The sequence below is a fragment of the Hoplias malabaricus genome, chromosome Y (genome assembly GCF_029633855.1).
Source record: "Hoplias malabaricus isolate fHopMal1 chromosome Y, fHopMal1.hap1, whole genome shotgun sequence".
In the NCBI taxonomy this organism is placed as follows: domain Eukaryota; kingdom Metazoa; phylum Chordata; class Actinopteri; order Characiformes; family Erythrinidae; genus Hoplias; species Hoplias malabaricus.
In genome coordinates, this window is record NC_089820.1 from 33,571,029 (window position 1) to 33,591,284 (window position 20,256).

Here is a 20,256-nt window from a genome sequence, read left to right on the forward strand (position 1 = left end):
ATTTACATCAATTTGACATCAGGATGTGACATTTGAAAGATGTTGGATTTTGGTTGCATAACATCACAAAATAAAACCAACAAATTATCAACGTCTATTGATGTTAGAATGGCAGGTTGAACTGACGTTAAAATTCAGACGTTAATCAGAGGTTGGGATTTGGTCACCATACCTTACAACTAAATGTTGGTAATTTACGTCAATTTGACATCAGGATGTGACATTTGGAAGATGTTGGATTTTGGTTGCATAACATCACTACTTAAAACCAACAAATTATCAACGTCTATTGATGTTAGAATGGCAGGTTGAACTGACGTTAAAATTCAGGCGTTTATCAGACGTTGGGATTTGGTCACCATACCATACAGCTTAATGTTGGTAATTTACATCAATTTGACATCAGGATGTGACGTTTGGAAGATGTTGGATTTTGGTTACATAACATCACTACTTAAAACCAACAAATTATCAATGTCTATTGATGTTAGAATGGCAGGTTGAACTGACGTTAAAACTCAGATGTTTATCAGACGTTGGGATTTGGTCACCATACCTTACAGCTTAATGTTGGTAATTTACGTCAATTTGACATCAGGATGTGACGTTTGGAAGATGTTGTATTTTGGTTACATAACATCACTACTCATAACCAACAAATTATCAATGTCTATTGGTGTTAGAATGGCAAGTTGAACTGACGTTAAAATTCAGACATTAATCAGAGGTTGGGATTTGGTCACCATACCTTACAGCTTAATGTTGGTAATTTACATCAATTTGACATCAGGATGTGACGTTTGCAAGATGTTGGATTTTGGTTACATAACATCACTACTTAAAACCAACAACTTATCAATGTCTATTGATGTTAGAATGGCAGGTTGAACTGACGTTAAAATTCAGATGTTTATCAGACGTTGGGATTTGGTCACCATACCTTACAGCTTAATGCTGGTTATTTACATCAATTTGACATCAGGATGTGACATTTGAAAGATGTTGGATTTTGGTTGCATAACATCACAAAATAAAACCAACAAATTATCAACGTCTATTGATGTTAGAATGGCAGGTTGAACTGACATTAAAATTCAGACTTTTATCAGATGTTGGGATTTGGTCACCATACCATACAGCTTAATGTTGGTAATTTACATCAATTTGACATCAGGATGTGACGTTTGGAAGATGTTGGATTTTGGTTACATAACATCACTACTTAAAACCAACAAATTATCAATGTCTATTGATGTTAGAATGGCAGGTTGAACTGACGTTAAAATTCAGATGTTTATCAGACGTTGGGATTTGGTCACCATACCTTACAGCTTAATGTTGTTAATTTACGTCAATTTGACATCAGGATGTGACATTTGAAAGATGTTGGATTTTGGTTGCATAACATCACAAAATAAAACCAACAAATTATCAACGTCTATTGATGTTAGAATGGCAGGTTGAACTGACGTTAAAATTCAGATGTTTATCAGATGTTGGGATTTGGTCACCATACCTTACAGCTTAATGTTGGTAATTTACGTCAATTTGACATCAGGATGTGACGTTTGGAAGATGTTGGATTTTGGTTGCATAACATCACTACTTAAAACCAACAAATTATCAACGTCTATTGATGTTAGAATGGCAGGTTGAACTGACGTTAAAATTCAGGCGTTTATCAGACGTTGGGATTTGGTCACCATACCTTACAGCTTAATGCTGGTTATTTACATCAATTTGACATCAGGATGTGACATTTGAAAGATGTTGGATTTTGGTTGCATAACATCACAAAATAAAACCAACAAATTATCAACGTCTATTGATGTTAGAATGGCAGGTTGAACTGACATTAAAATTCAGACTTTTATCAGACGTTGGGATTTGGTCACCATACCATACAGCTTAATGTTGGTAATTTACATCATTTTGACATCAGGATGTGACGTTTGGAAGATGTTTTATTTTGGTTACATAACATCACTACTTAAAACCAACAAATTATCAATGTCTATTGATGTTAGAATGGCAGGTTGAACTGACGTTAAAACTCAGATGTTTATCAGACGTTGGGATTTGGTCACCATACCTTACAGCTTAATGTTGGTAATTTACGTCAATTTGACATCAGGATGTGACGTTTGGAAGATGTTGTATTTTGGTTACATAACATCACTACTCATAACCAACAAATTATCAATGTCTATTGGTGTTAGAATGGCAAGTTGAACTGACGTTAAAATTCAGACGTTAATCAGAGGTTGGGATTTGGTCACCATACCTTACAGCTTAATGTTGGTAATTTACATCAATTTGACATCAGGATGTGACGCTTGCAAGATGTTGGATTTTGGTTACATAACATCACTATATAAAACCAACAAATTATCAACGTCTATTGATGTTAGAATGGCAGGTTGAACTGACGTTAAAATTCAGACGTTAATCAGAGGTTGGGATTTGGTCACCATACCTTACAACTAAATGTTGGTAATTTACGTCAATTTGACATCAGGATGTGACGTTTGGAAGATGTTGGATTTTGGTTACATAACATCACTACTTAAAACCAACAAATTATCAACGTCTATTGATGTTAGAATGGCAGGTTGAACTGACGTTAAAATTCAGACGTTAATCAGAGGTTGGGATTTGGTCACCATACCTTACAACTAAATGTTGGTAATTTACGTCAATTTGACATCAGGATGTGACGTTTGGAAGATGTTGGATTTTGGTTGCATAACATCACTACTTAAAACCAACAAATTATCAACGTCTATTGATGTTAGAATGGCAGGTTGAACTGACGTTAAAATTCAGGCGTTTATCAGACGTTGGGATTTGGTCACCATACCTTACAGCTTAATGCTGGTTATTTACATCAATTTGACATCAGGATGTGACATTTGAAAGATGTTGGATTTTGGTTGCATAACATCACAAAATAAAACCAACAAATTATCAACGTCTATTGATGTTAGAATGGCAGGTTGAACTGACATTAAAATTCAGACTTTTATCAGACGTTGGGATTTGGTCACCATACCATACAGCTTAATGTTGGTAATTTACATCATTTTGACATCAGGATGTGACGTTTGGAAGATGTTTTATTTTGGTTACATAACATCACTACTTAAAACCAACAAATTATCAATGTCTATTGATGTTAGAATGGCAGGTTGAACTGACGTTAAAATTCAGACTTTTATCAGACGTTGGGATTTGGTCACCATACCATACAGCTTAATGTTGGTAATTTACATCAATTTGACATCAGGATGTGACGTTTGGAAGATGTTTTATTTTGGTTACATAACATCACTACTTAAAACCAACAAATTATCAATGTCTATTGATGTTAGAATGGCAGGTTGAACTGACGTTAAAACTCAGATGTTTATCAGACGTTGGGATTTGGTCACCATACCTTACAGCTTAATGTTGGTAATTTACGTCAATTTGACATCAGGATGTGACGTTTGGAAGATGTTGTATTTTGGTTACATAATATCACTACTCATAACCAACAAATTATCAATGTCTATTGGTGTTAGAATGGCAAGTTGAACTGACGTTAAAATTCAGACGTTAATCAGAGGTTGGGATTTGGTCACCATACCTTACAGCTTAATGTTGGTAATTTACATCAATTTGACATCAGGATGTGACGCTTGCAAGATGTTGGACTTTGGTTACATAACATCACTACTTAAAACCAACAACTTATCAATGTCTATTGATGTTAGAATGGCAGGTTGAACTGACGTTAAAATTCAGATGTTTATCAGACGTTGGGATTTGGTCACCATACCTTACAGCTTAATGTTGGTAATTTACGTCAATTTGACATCAGGATGTGACATTTGAAAGATGTTGGATTTTGGTTGCATAACATCACAAAATAAAACCAACAAATTATCAACGTCTATTGATGTTAGTATGGCAGGTTGAACTGACGTTAAAATTCAGACGTTAATCAGAGGTTGGGATTTGGTCACCATACCTTACAACTAAATGTTGGTAATTTACGTCAATTTGACATCAGGATGTGACGTTTGGAAGATGTTGGATTTTGGTTGCATAACATCACTACTTAAAACCAACAAATTATCAACGTCTATTGATGTTAGAATGGCAGGTTGAACTGACATTAAAATTCAGACTTTTATCAGACGTTGGGATTTGGTCACCATACCTTACAGCTTAATGCTGGTAATTTACATCAATTTGACATCAGGATGTGACATTTGAAAGATGTTGGATTTTGGTTGCATAACATCACAAAATAAAACCAACAAATTATCAACGTCTATTGATGTTAGAATGGCAGGTTGAACTGACGTTAAAATTCAGACGTTAATCAGAGGTTGGGATTTGGTCACCATACCTTACAACTAAATGTTGGTAATTTACGTCAATTTGACATCAGGATGTGACATTTGGAAGATGTTGGATTTTGGTTGCATAACATCACTACTTAAAACCAACAAATTATCAACGTCTATTGATGTTAGAATGGCAGGTTGAACTGACGTTAAAATTCAGGCGTTTATCAGACGTTGGGATTTGGTCACCATACCATACAGCTTAATGTTGGTAATTTACATCAATTTGACATCAGGATGTGACGTTTGGAAGATGTTGGATTTTGGTTACATAACATCACTACTTAAAACCAACAAATTATCAATGTCTATTGATGTTAGAATGGCAGGTTGAACTGACGTTAAAACTCAGATGTTTATCAGACGTTGGGATTTGGTCACCATACCTTACAGCTTAATGTTGGTAATTTACGTCAATTTGACATCAGGATGTGATGTTTGGAAGATGTTGTATTTTGGTTACATAACATCACTACTCATAACCAACAAATTATCAATGTCTATTGGTGTTAGAATGGCAAGTTGAACTGACGTTAAAATTCAGACATTAATCAGAGGTTGGGATTTGGTCACCATACCTTACAGCTTAATGTTGGTAATTTACATCAATTTGACATCAGGATGTGACGTTTGCAAGATGTTGGATTTTGGTTACATAACATCACTACTTAAAACCAACAACTTATCAATGTCTATTGATGTTAGAATGGCAGGTTGAACTGACGTTAAAATTCAGATGTTTATCAGACGTTGGGATTTGGTCACCATACCTTACAGCTTAATGCTGGTTATTTACATCAATTTGACATCAGGATGTGACATTTGAAAGATGTTGGATTTTGGTTGCATAACATCACAAAATAAAACCAACAAATTATCAACGTCTATTGATGTTAGAATGGCAGGTTGAACTGACATTAAAATTCAGACTTTTATCAGACGTTGGGATTTGGTCACCATACCATACAGCTTAATGTTGGTAATTTACATCATTTTGACATCAGGATGTGACGTTTGGAAGATGTTTTATTTTGGTTACATAACATCACTACTTAAAACCAACAAATTATCAATGTCTATTGATGTTAGAATGGCAGGTTGAACTGACGTTAAAACTCAGATGTTTATCAGACGTTGGGATTTGGTCACCATACCTTACAGCTTAATGTTGGTAATTTACGTCAATTTGACATCAGGATGTGACGTTTGGAAGATGTTGTATTTTGGTTACATAACATCACTACTCATAACCAACAAATTATCAATGTCTATTGGTGTTAGAATGGCAAGTTGAACTGACGTTAAAATTCAGACGTTAATCAGAGGTTGGGATTTGGTCACCATACCTTACAGCTTAATGTTGGTAATTTACATCAATTTGACATCAGGATGTGACGCTTGCAAGATGTTGGATTTTGGTTACATAACATCACTATATAAAACCAACAAATTATCAACGTCTATTGATGTTAGAATGGCAGGTTGAACTGACGTTAAAATTCAGACGTTAATCAGAGGTTGGGATTTGGTCACCATACCTTACAACTAAATGTTGGTAATTTACGTCAATTTGACATCAGGATGTGACGTTTGGAAGATGTTGGATTTTGGTTGCATAACATCACTACTTAAAACCAACAAATTATCAACGTCTATTGATGTTAGAATGGCAGGTTGAACTGACGTTAAAATTCAGGCGTTTATCAGACGTTGGGATTTGGTCACCATACCTTACAGCTTAATGCTGGTAATTTACATCAATTTGACATCAGGATGTGACATTTGAAAGATGTTGGATTTTGGTTGCATAACATCACAAAATAAAACCAACAAATTATCAACGTCTATTGATGTTAGAATGGCAGGTTGAACTGACGTTAAAATTCAGACGTTAATCAGAGGTTGGGATTTGGTCACCATACCTTACAACTAAATGTTGGTAATTTACGTCAATTTGACATCAGGATGTGACGTTTGGAAGATGTTGGATTTTGGTTGCATAACATCACTACTTAAAACCAACAAATTATCAACGTCTATTGATGTTAGAATGGCAGGTTGAACTGACGTTAAAATTCAGGCGTTTATCAGACGTTGGGATTTGGTCACCATACCTTACAGCTTAATGTTGGTAATTTACGTCAATTTGACATCAGGATGTGACGTTTGGAAGATGTTGTATTTTGGTTACATAATATCACTACTCATAACCAACAAATTATCAATGTCTATTGGTGTTAGAATGGCAAGTTGAACTGACGTTAAAATTCAGACGTTAATCAGAGGTTGGGATTTGGTCACCATACCTTACAGCTTAATGTTGGTAATTTACATCAATTTGACATCAGGATGTGACGCTTGCAAGATGTTGGATTTTGGTTGCATAACATCACTACTTAAAACCAACAAATTATCAACGTCTATTGATGTTAGAATGGCAGGTTGAACTGACGTTAAAATTCAGGCGTTTATCAGACGTTGGGATTTGGTCACCATACCTTACAGCTTAATGTTGGTAATTTACGTCAATTTGACATCAGGATGTGACGTTTGGAAGATGTTGTATTTTGGTTACATAATATCACTACTCATAACCAACAAATTATCAATGTCTATTGGTGTTAGAATGGCAAGTTGAACTGACGTTAAAATTCAGACGTTAATCAGAGGTTGGGATTTGGTCACCATACCTTACAGCTTAATGTTGGTAATTTACATCAATTTGACATCAGGATGTGACGTTTGGAAGATGTTTTATTTTGGTTACATAACATCACTACTTAAAACCAACAAATTATCAATGTCTATTGATGTTAGAATGGCAGGTTGAACTGACGTTAAAACTCAGATGTTTATCAGACGTTGGGATTTGGTCACCATACCTTACAGCTTAATGTTGGTAATTTACGTCAATTTGACATCAGGATGTGACGTTTGGAAGATGTTGTATTTTGGTTACATAATATCACTACTCATAACCAACAAATTATCAATGTCTATTGGTGTTAGAATGGCAAGTTGAACTGACGTTAAAATTCAGACGTTAATCAGAGGTTGGGATTTGGTCACCATACCTTACAGCTTAATGTTGGTAATTTACATCAATTTGACATCAGGATGTGACGCTTGCAAGATGTTGGATTTTGGTTACATAACATCACTACTTAAAACCAACAACTTATCAATGTCTATTGATGTTAGAATGGCAGGTTGAACTGACGTTAAAATTCAGATGTTTATCAGACGTTGGGATTTGGTCACCATACCTTACAGCTTAATGTTGGTAATTTACGTCAATTTGACATCAGGATGTGACATTTGAAAGATGTTGGATTTTGGTTGCATAACATCACAAAATAAAACCAACAAATTATCAACGTCTATTGATGTTAGTATGGCAGGTTGAACTGACGTTAAAATTCAGACGTTAATCAGAGGTTGGGATTTGGTCACCATACCTTACAACTAAATGTTGGTAATTTACGTCAATTTGACATCAGGATGTGACGTTTGGAAGATGTTGGATTTTGGTTGCATAACATCACTACTTAAAACCAACAAATTATCAACGTCTATTGATGTTAGAATGGCAGGTTGAACTGACATTAAAATTCAGACTTTTATCAGACGTTGGGATTTGGTCACCATACCTTACAGCTTAATGCTGGTAATTTACATCAATTTGACATCAGGATGTGACATTTGAAAGATGTTGGATTTTGGTTGCATAACATCACAAAATAAAACCAACAAATTATCAACGTCTATTGATGTTAGAATGGCAGGTTGAACTGACGTTAAAATTCAGACGTTAATCAGAGGTTGGGATTTGGTCACCATACCTTACAACTAAATGTTGGTAATTTACGTCAATTTGACATCAGGATGTGACATTTGGAAGATGTTGGATTTTGGTTGCATAACATCACTACTTAAAACCAACAAATTATCAACGTCTATTGATGTTAGAATGGCAGGTTGAACTGACGTTAAAATTCAGGCGTTTATCAGACGTTGGGATTTGGTCACCATACCATACAGCTTAATGTTGGTAATTTACATCAATTTGACATCAGGATGTGACGTTTGGAAGATGTTGGATTTTGGTTACATAACATCACTACTTAAAACCAACAAATTATCAATGTCTATTGATGTTAGAATGGCAGGTTGAACTGACGTTAAAACTCAGATGTTTATCAGACGTTGGGATTTGGTCACCATACCTTACAGCTTAATGTTGGTAATTTACGTCAATTTGACATCAGGATGTGACGTTTGGAAGATGTTGTATTTTGGTTACATATCATCACTACTCATAACCAACAAATTATCAATGTCTATTGGTGTTAGAATGGCAAGTTGAACTGACGTTAAAATTCAGACATTAATCAGAGGTTGGGATTTGGTCACCATACCTTACAGCTTAATGTTGGTAATTTACATCAATTTGACATCAGGATGTGACGTTTGCAAGATGTTGGATTTTGGTTACATAACATCACTACTTAAAACCAACAACTTATCAATGTCTATTGATGTTAGAATGGCAGGTTGAACTGACGTTAAAATTCAGATGTTTATCAGACGTTGGGATTTGGTCACCATACCTTACAGCTTAATGTTGGTAATTTACGTCAATTTGACATCAGGATGTGACATTTGAAAGATGTTGGATTTTGGTTGCATAACATCACAAAATAAAACCAACAAATTATCAATGTCTATTGATGTTAGAATGGCAGGTTGAACTGACGTTAAAATTCAGACGTTAATCAGAGGTTGGGATTTGGTCACCATACCTTACAACTAAATGTTGGTAGATTACGTCAATTTGACATCAGGATGTGACGTTTGGAAGTTGTTGGATTTTGGTTGCATAACATCACTACTTAAAACCAACAAATTATCAACGTCTATTGATGTTAGAATGGCAGGTTGAACTGACGTTAAAATTCAGATGTTTATCAGACGTTGGGATTTGGTCACCATACCTTACAGCTTAATGTTGGTAATTTACGTCCATTTGACATCAGGATGTGATGTTTGGAAGATGTTGGATTTTGGTTGCATAACATCACTACTTAAAACCAACAAATTATCAACGTCTGTTGATGTTAAAATGGCAAATTGAACTGATGTTAAAATTCAGACGTTGGGATTTGGTCACCATACCTTACAGCTTAATGTTGGTAATTTATGTCAATTTGACATCAGGATGTGACATTTGAAAGATGTTGGATTTTGGTTGCATAACATCACAAAATAAAACCAACAAATTATCAACGTCTATTGATGTTAGAATGGCAGGTTGAACTGACGTTAAAATTCAGACATTTATCAGAAGTTGGGATTTGGTCACCATACCTTACAGCTTAATGTTGGTAATTTACATCAATTTGACATCAGGATGTGACGTTTGGAAGATGTTGGATTTTGGTTACATAACATCACTACTTAAAACCAACAAATTATCAATGTCTATTGATGTTAGAATGGCAGGTTGAACTGACGTTAAAATTCAGATGTTTATCAGACATTGGGATTTGGTCACCATACCTTACAGCTTAATGTTGGTAATTTACATCAATTTGACATCAGGATGTGACATTTGAAAGATGTTGGATTTTGGTTGCATAACATCACAAAATAAAACCAACATATTATCAACGTCTATTGATGTTAGAATGGCAGGTTGAACTGACGTTAAAATTCAGACGTTAATCAGAGGTTGGGATTTGGTCACCATACCTTACAACTAAATGTTGGTAATTTACGTCAATTTGACATCAGGATGTGACGTTTGGAAGATGTTGGATTTTGGTTGCATAACATCACTATTTAAAACCAACAAATTATCAACGTCTATTGATGTTAGAATGGCAGGTTGATCTGACGTTAAAATTCAGGCGTTTATCAGACGTTGGGATTTGGTCACCATACCTTACAGCTTAATGTTGGTAATTTACATCAATTTGACATCAGGATGTGACGTTTGGAAGATGTTGGATTTTGGTTGCATAACATCACTACTTAAAACCAACAAATTATCAATGTCTATTGATGTTAGATTGGCAGGTTGAACTGACGCTAAAAGTCAGATGTTTATCAGACGTTGGGATTTGGTCACCATACCTTACAGCTTAATGTTGGTAATTTACGTCAATTTGACATCAGGATGTGACGTTTGGAAGATGTTGGATTTTGGTTGCATAACATCACTACTTAAAACCAACAAATTATCAACGTCTATTGATGTTAGAATGGCAGGTTGAACTGACGTTAAAATTCAGACATTTATCAGGCGTTGGGATTTGGTCACCATACCATACAGCTTAATGTTGGTAATTTACATCAATTTGACATCAGGATGTGACGTTTGGAAGATGTTGGATTTTGGTTACATAACATCACTACTTAAAACCAACAAATTATCAATGTCTATTGATGTTAGAATGGCAGGTTGAACTGACGTTAAAACTCAGATGTTTATCAGACATTGGGATTTGGTTACCATACCTTACGGCTTAATGTTGGTAATTTACGTCAATTTGACATCAGGATGTGACGTTTGGAAGATGTTGTATTTTGGTTACATAACATCACTACTCATAACCAACAAATTATCAATGTCTATTGGTGTTAGAATGGCAAGTTGAACTGACGTTAAAATTCAGACGTTAATCAGAGGTTGGGATTTGGTCACCATACCTTACAGCTTAATGTTGGTAATTTACAACAATTTGACATCAGGATGTGACGTTTGCAAGATGTTGGATTTTGGTTACATAACATCACTACTTAAAACCAACAACTTATCAATGTCTATTGATGTTAGAATGGCAGGTTGAACTGACGTTAAAATTCAGATGTTTATCAGACGTTGGGATTTGGTCACCATACCTTACAGCTTAATGTTGGTAATTTACGTCAATTTGACATCAGGATGTGACATTTGAAAGATGTTGGATTTTGGTTGCATAACATCACAAAATAAAACCAACAAATTATCAACGTCTATTGATGTTAGAATGGCAGGTTGAACTGACGTTAAAATTCAGACGTTAATCAGAGGTTGGGATTTGGTCACCATACCTTACAACTAAATGTTGGTAGATTACGTCAATTTGACATCAGGATGTGACGTTTGGAAGATGTTGGATTTTGGTTGCATAACATCACTACTTAAAACCAACAAATTATCAACGTCTATTGATGTTAGAATGGCAGGTTGAACTGACGTTAAAATTCAGATGTTTATCAGACATTGGGATTTGGTCACCATACCTTACAGCTTAATGTTGGTAATTTACATCAATTTGACATCAGGATGTGACGTTTGGAAGATGTTGGATTTTGGTTGCATAACATCACTACTTAAAACCAACAAATTATCAATGTCTATTGATGTTAGAATGGCAGGTTGAACTGACGTTAAAAATCAGATGTTTATCAGACGTTGGGATTTGGTCACCATACCTTACAGCTTAATGTTGGTAATTTACGTCAATTTGACATCAGGATGTGACGTTTGGAAGATGTTGTATTTTGGTTACATAACATCACTACTCATAACCAACAAATTATCAATGTCTATTGGTGTTAGAATGGCAGGTTGAACTGACGTTAAAATTCAGACGTTAATCAGAGGTTGGGATTTGGTCACCATACCTTACAACTAAATGTTGGTAATTTACGTCAATTTGACATCAGGATGTGACGTTTGGAAGATGTTGGATTTTGGTTGCATAACATCACTATATAAAACCAACAAATTATCAACGTCTATTGATGTTAGAATGGCAGGATGAACTGACGTTAAAATTCAGGCGTTTATCAGACGTTGGGATTTGGTCACCATACCTTACAGCTTAATGTTGGTAATTTATGTCAATTTGACATCAGGATGTGACGTTTGGAAGATGTTGGATTTTGGTTGCATAACATCACTACTTAAAACCAACAAATTATCAACGTCTATTGATGTTAGAATGGCAGGTTGAACTGACATTAAAATTCAGACTTTTATCAGACGTTGGGATTTGGTCACCATACCATACAGCTTAATGTTGGTAATTTACATCAATTTGACATCAGGATGTGACGTTTGGAAGATGTTTTATTTTGGTTACATAACATCACTACTTAAAACCAACAAATTATCAATGTCTATTGATGTTAGAATGGCAGGTTGAACTGACGTTAAAACTCAGATGTTTATCAGACGTTGGGATTTGGTCACCATACCTTACAGCTTAATGTTGGTAATTTACGTCAATTTGACATCAGGATGTGACGTTTGGAAGATGTTGTATTTTGGTTACATAATATCACTACTCATAACCAACAAATTATCAATGTCTATTGGTGTTAGAATGGCAAGTTGAACTGACGTTAAAATTCAGACGTTAATCAGAGGTTGGGATTTGGTCACCATACCTTACAGCTTAATGTTGGTAATTTACATCAATTTGACATCAGGATGTGACGCTTGCAAGATGTTGGATTTTGGTTACATAACATCACTACTTAAAACCAACAACTTATCAATGTCTATTGATGTTAGAATGGCAGGTTGAACTGACGTTAAAATTCAGATGTTTATCAGACGTTGGGATTTGGTCACCATACCTTACAGCTTAATGTTGGTAATTTACGTCAATTTGACATCAGGATGTGACATTTGAAAGATGTTGGATTTTGGTTGCATAACATCACAAAATAAAACCAACAAATTATCAACGTCTATTGATGTTAGTATGGCAGGTTGAACTGACGTTAAAATTCAGACGTTAATCAGAGGTTGGGATTTGGTCACCATACCTTACAACTAAATGTTGGTAATTTACGTCAATTTGACATCAGGATGTGACGTTTGGAAGATGTTGGATTTTGGTTGCATAACATCACTACTTAAAACCAACAAATTATCAACGTCTATTGATGTTAGAATGGCAGGTTGAACTGACATTAAAATTCAGACTTTTATCAGACGTTGGGATTTGGTCACCATACCTTACAGCTTAATGCTGGTAATTTACATCAATTTGACATCAGGATGTGACATTTGAAAGATGTTGGATTTTGGTTGCATAACATCACAAAATAAAACCAACAAATTATCAACGTCTATTGATGTTAGAATGGCAGGTTGAACTGACGTTAAAATTCAGACGTTAATCAGAGGTTGGGATTTGGTCACCATACCTTACAACTAAATGTTGGTAATTTACGTCAATTTGACATCAGGATGTGACATTTGGAAGATGTTGGATTTTGGTTGCATAACATCACTACTTAAAACCAACAAATTATCAACGTCTATTGATGTTAGAATGGCAGGTTGAACTGACGTTAAAATTCAGGCGTTTATCAGACGTTGGGATTTGGTCACCATACCATACAGCTTAATGTTGGTAATTTACATCAATTTGACATCAGGATGTGACGTTTGGAAGATGTTGGATTTTGGTTACATAACATCACTACTTAAAACCAACAAATTATCAATGTCTATTGATGTTAGAATGGCAGGTTGAACTGACGTTAAAACTCAGATGTTTATCAGACGTTGGGATTTGGTCACCATACCTTACAGCTTAATGTTGGTAATTTACGTCAATTTGACATCAGGATGTGACGTTTGGAAGATGTTGTATTTTGGTTACATATCATCACTACTCATAACCAACAAATTATCAATGTCTATTGGTGTTAGAATGGCAAGTTGAACTGACGTTAAAATTCAGACATTAATCAGAGGTTGGGATTTGGTCACCATACCTTACAGCTTAATGTTGGTAATTTACATCAATTTGACATCAGGATGTGACGTTTGCAAGATGTTGGATTTTGGTTACATAACATCACTACTTAAAACCAACAACTTATCAATGTCTATTGATGTTAGAATGGCAGGTTGAACTGACGTTAAAATTCAGATGTTTATCAGACGTTGGGATTTGGTCACCATACCTTACAGCTTAATGTTGGTAATTTACGTCAATTTGACATCAGGATGTGACATTTGAAAGATGTTGGATTTTGGTTGCATAACATCACAAAATGAAACCAACAAATTATCAATGTCTATTGATGTTAGAATGGCAGGTTGAACTGACGTTAAAATTCAGACGTTAATCAGAGGTTGGGATTTGGTCACCATACCTTACAACTAAATGTTGGTAGATTACGTCAATTTGACATCAGGATGTGACGTTTGGAAGTTGTTGGATTTTGGTTGCATAACATCACTACTTAAAACCAACAAATTATCAACGTCTATTGATGTTAGAATGGCAGGTTGAACTGACGTTAAAATTCAGATATTTATCAGACCTTGGGATTTGGTCACCATACCTTACAGCTTAATGTTGGTAATTTACATCAATTTGACATCAGGATGTGACGTTTGGAAGATGTTGGATTTTGGTTGCATAACATCACTACTTAAAACCAACAACTTATCAATGTCTATTGATGTTAGAATGGCAGGTTGAACTGACGTTAAAATTCAGATGTTTATCAGACGTTGGGATTTGGTCACCATACCTTACAGCTTAATGTTGGTAATTTACGTCCATTTGACATCAGGATGTGATGTTTGGAAGATGTTGGATTTTGGTTGCATAACATCACTACTTAAAACCAACAAATTATCAACGTCTATTGATGTTAAAATGGCAAATTGAACTGATGTTAAAATTCAGACGTTGGGATTTGGTCACCATACCTTACAGCTTAATGTTGGTAATTTATGTCAATTTGACATCAGGATGTGACATTTGAAAGATGTTGGATTTTGGTTGCATAACATCACAAAATAAAACCAACAAATTATCAACGTCTATTGATGTTAGAATGGCAGGTTGAACTGACGTTAAAATTCAGACATTTATCAGAAGTTGGGATTTGGTCACCATACCTTACAGCTTAATGTTGGTAATTTACATCAATTTGACATCAGGATGTGACGTTTGGAAGATGTTGGATTTTGGTTACATAACATCACTACTTAAAACCAACAAATTATCAATGTCTATTGATGTTAGAATGGCAGGTTGAACTGACGTTAAAATTCAGATGTTTATCAGACATTGGGATTTGGTCACCATACCTTACAGCTTAATGTTGGTAATTTACATCAATTTGACATCAGGATGTGACATTTGTAAGATGTTGGATTTTGGTTGCATAACATCACAAAATAAAACCAACATATTATCAACGTCTATTGATGTTAGAATGGCAGGTTGAACTGACGTTAAAATTCAGACGTTAATCAGAGGTTGGGATTTGGTCACCATACCTTACAACTAAATGTTGGTAATTTACGTCAATTTGACATCAGGATGTGACGTTTGGAAGATGTTGGATTTTGGTTGCATAACATCACTATTTAAAACCAACAAATTATCAACGTCTATTGATGTTAGAATGGCAGGTTGATCTGACGTTAAAATTCAGGCGTTTATCAGACGTTGGGATTTGGTCACCATACCTTACAGCTTAATGTTGGTAATTTACATCAATTTGACATCAGGATGTGACGTTTGGAAGATGTTGGATTTTGGTTGCATAACATCACTACTTAAAACCAACAAATTATCAATGTCTATTGATGTTAGATTGGCAGGTTGAACTGACGCTAAAAGTCAGATGTTTATCAGACGTTGGGATTTGGTCACCATACCTTACAGCTTAATGTTGGTAATTTACGTCAATTTGACATCAGGATGTGACGTTTGGAAGATGTTGGATTTTGGTTGCATAACATCACTACTTAAAACCAACAAATTATCAACGTCTATTGATGTTAGAATGGCAGGTTGAACTGACGTTAAAATTCAGACATTTATCAGGCGTTGGGATTTGGTCACCATACCATACAGCTTAATGCTGGTAATTTACATCAATTTGACATCAGGATGTGACATTTGAAAGATGTTGGATTTTGGTTGCATAACATCACAAAATAAAACCAACAAATTATCAACGTCTATTGATGTTAGAATGGCAGGTTGAACTGACGTTAAAATTCAGACATTTATCAGAAGTTGGGATTTGGTCACCATACCTTACAGCTTAATGTTGGTAATTTACATCAATTTGACATCAGGATGTGACGTTTGGAAGATGTTGGATTTTGGTTACATAACATCACTACTTAAAACCAACAAATTATCAATGTCTATTGATGTTAGAATGGCAGGTTGAACTGACGTTAAAATTCAGATGTTTATCAGACATTGGGATTTGGTCACCATACCTTACAGCTTAATGTTGGTAATTTACATCAATTTGACATCAGGATGTGACATTTGAAAGATGTTGGATTTTGGTTGCATAACATCACAAAATAAAACCAACATATTATCAACGTCTATTGATGTTAGAATGGCAGGTTGAACTGACGTTAAAATTCAGACGTTAATCAGAGGTTGGGATTTGGTCACCATACCTTACAACTAAATGTTGGTAATTTACGTCAATTTGACATCAGGATGTGACGTTTGGAAGATGTTGGATTTTGGTTGCATAACATCACTATTTAAAACCAACAAATTATCAACGTCTATTGATGTTAGAATGGCAGGTTGATCTGACGTTAAAATTCAGGCGTTTATCAGACGTTGGGATTTGGTCACCATACCTTACAGCTTAATGTTGGTAATTTACATCAATTTGACATCAGGATGTGACGTTTGGAAGATGTTGGATTTTGGTTGCATAACATCACTACTTAAAACCAACAAATTATCAATGTCTATTGATGTTAGATTGGCAGGTTGAACTGACGCTAAAAGTCAGATGTTTATCAGACGTTGGGATTTGGTCACCATACCTTACAGCTTAATGTTGGTAATTTACGTCAATTTGACATCAGGATGTGACGTTTGGAAGATGTTGGATTTTGGTTGCATAACATCACTACTTAAAACCAACAAATTATCAACGTCTATTGATGTTAGAATGGCAGGTTGAACTGACGTTAAAATTCAGACATTTATCAGGCGTTGGGATTTGGTCACCATACCATACAGCTTAATGCTGGTAATTTACATCAATTTGACATCAGGATGTGACGTTTGGAAGATGTTGGATTTTGGTTACATAACATCACTACTTAAAACCAACAAATTATCAAAGTCTATTGATGTTAGAATGGCAGGTTGAACTGACGTTAAAACTCAGATGTTTATCAGACATTGGGATTTGGTTACCATACCTTACAGCTTAATGTTGGTAATTTACGTCAATTTGACATCAGGATGTGACGTTTGGAAGATGTTGTATTTTGGTTACATAACATCACTACTCATAACCAACAAATTATCAATGTCTATTGGTGTTAGAATGGCAAGTTGAACTGACGTTAAAATTCAGACGTTAATCAGAGGTTGGGATTTGGTCACCATACCTTACAGCTTAATGTTGGTAATTTACAACAATTTGACATCAGGATGTGACGTTTGCAAGATGTTGGATTTTGGTTACATAACATCACTACTTAAAACCAACAACTTATCAATGTCTATTGATGTTAGAATGGCAGGTTGAACTGACGTTAAAATTCAGATGTTTATCAGACGTTGGGATTTGGTCACCATACCTTACAGCTTAATGTTGGTAATTTACGTCAATTTGACATCAGGATGTGACATTTGAAAGATGTTGGATTTTGGTTGCATAACATCACAAAATAAAACCAACAAATTATCAATGTCTATTTATGTTAGAATGGCAGGTTGAACTGACGTTAAAATTCAGACGTTAATCAGAGGTTGGGATTTGGTCACCATACCTTACAACTAAATGTTGGTAGATTACGTCAATTTGACATCAGGATGTGACGTTTGGAAGATGTTGGATTTTGGTTGCATAACATCACTACTTAAAACCAACAAATTATCAACGTCTATTGATGTTAGAATGGCAGGTTGAACTGACGTTAAAATTCAGATGTTTATCAGACATTGGGATTTGGTCACCATACCTTACAGCTTAATGTTGGTAATTTACATCAATTTGACATCAGGATGTGACGTTTGGAAGATGTTGGATTTTGGTTGCATAACATCACTACTTAAAACCAACAAATTATCAATGTCTATTGATGTTAGAATGGCAGGTTGAACTGACGTTAAAAATCAGATGTTTATCAGACGTTGGGATTTGGTCACCATACCTTACAGCTTAATGTTGGTAATTTACGTCCATTTGACATCAGGATGTGATGTTTGGAAGATGTTGGATTTTGGTTGCATAACATCACTACTTAAAACCAACAAATTATCAACGTCTATTGATGTTAAAATGGCAAATTGAACTGATGTTAAATTTCAGACGTTGGGATTTGGTCACCATACCTTACAGCTTAATGTTGGTAATTTATGTCAATTTGACATCAGGATGTGACATTTGAAAGATGTTGGATTTTGGTTGCATAACATCACAAAATAAAACCAACAAATTATCAACGTCTATTGATGTTAGAATGGCAGGTTGAACTGACGTTAAAATTCAGACATTTATCAGATGTTGGGATTTGGTCACCATACCTTACAGCTTAATGTTGGTAATTTACATCAATTTGACATCAGGATGTGACGTTTGGAAGATGTTGGATTTTGGTTACATAACATCACTACTTAAAACCAACAAATTATCAATGTCTATTGATGTTAGAATGGCAGGTTGAACTGACGTTAAAACTCAGATGTTTATCAGACGTTGGGATTTGGTCACCATACCTTACAGCTTAATGTTGGTAATTTACGTCAATTTGACATCAGGATGTGACGTTTGGAAGATGTTGTATTTTGGTTACATAACATCACTACTCATAACCAACAAATTATCAATGTCTATTGGTGTTAGAATGGCAAGTTGAACTGACGTTAAAATTCAGACATTAATCAGAGGTTGGGATTTGGTCACCATACCTTACAGCTTAATGTTGGTAATTTACATCAATTTGACATCAGGATGTGACGTTTGGAAGATGTTGGATTTTGGTTACATAACATCACTACTTAAAACCAACACATTATCAATGTCTATTGATGTTAGAATGGCAGGTTGAACTGACGTTAAAATTCAGACATTAATCAGAGGTTGGGATTTGGTCACCATACCTTACAGCTTAATGTTGGTAATTTACGTCAATTTGATATCAGGATGTGACATTTGAAAGATGTTGGATTTTGGTTGCATAACATCACAAAATAAAAACCAACAAATTATCAACGTCTATTGATGTTAGAATGGCAGGTTGAACTGACGTTAAAATTCAGACGTTAATCAGAGGTTGGGATTTGGTCACCATACCTTATAACTAAATGTTGGTAATTTACGTCAATTTGACATCAGGATGTGACGTTTGGAAGATGTTGGATTTTGGTTGCATAACATCACAAAATAAAACCAACAAATTATCAACGTATATTGATGTTAGAATGGCAGGTTGAACTGACGTTAAAATTCAGACGTTTATCAGACGTTGGGATTTGGTCACCATACCTTACAGCTTAATGTTGGTAATTTACATCAATTTGACATCAGGATGTGACGTTTGGAAGATGTTGGATTTTGGTTACATAACATCACTACTTAAAACTAACAAATTATCAATGTCTATTGATGTTAGAATGGCAGGTTGAACTGACGTTAAAATTCAGATGTTTATCAGATGTTGGGATTTGGTCACCATACCTTACAGCTTAATGTTGGTAATTTACGTCAATTTGACATCAGGATGTGACATTTGAAAGATGTTGGATTTTGGTTGCATAACATCACAAAATAAAACCAACAAATTATCAACGTCTATTGATGTTAGAATGGCAGGTTGAACTGACGT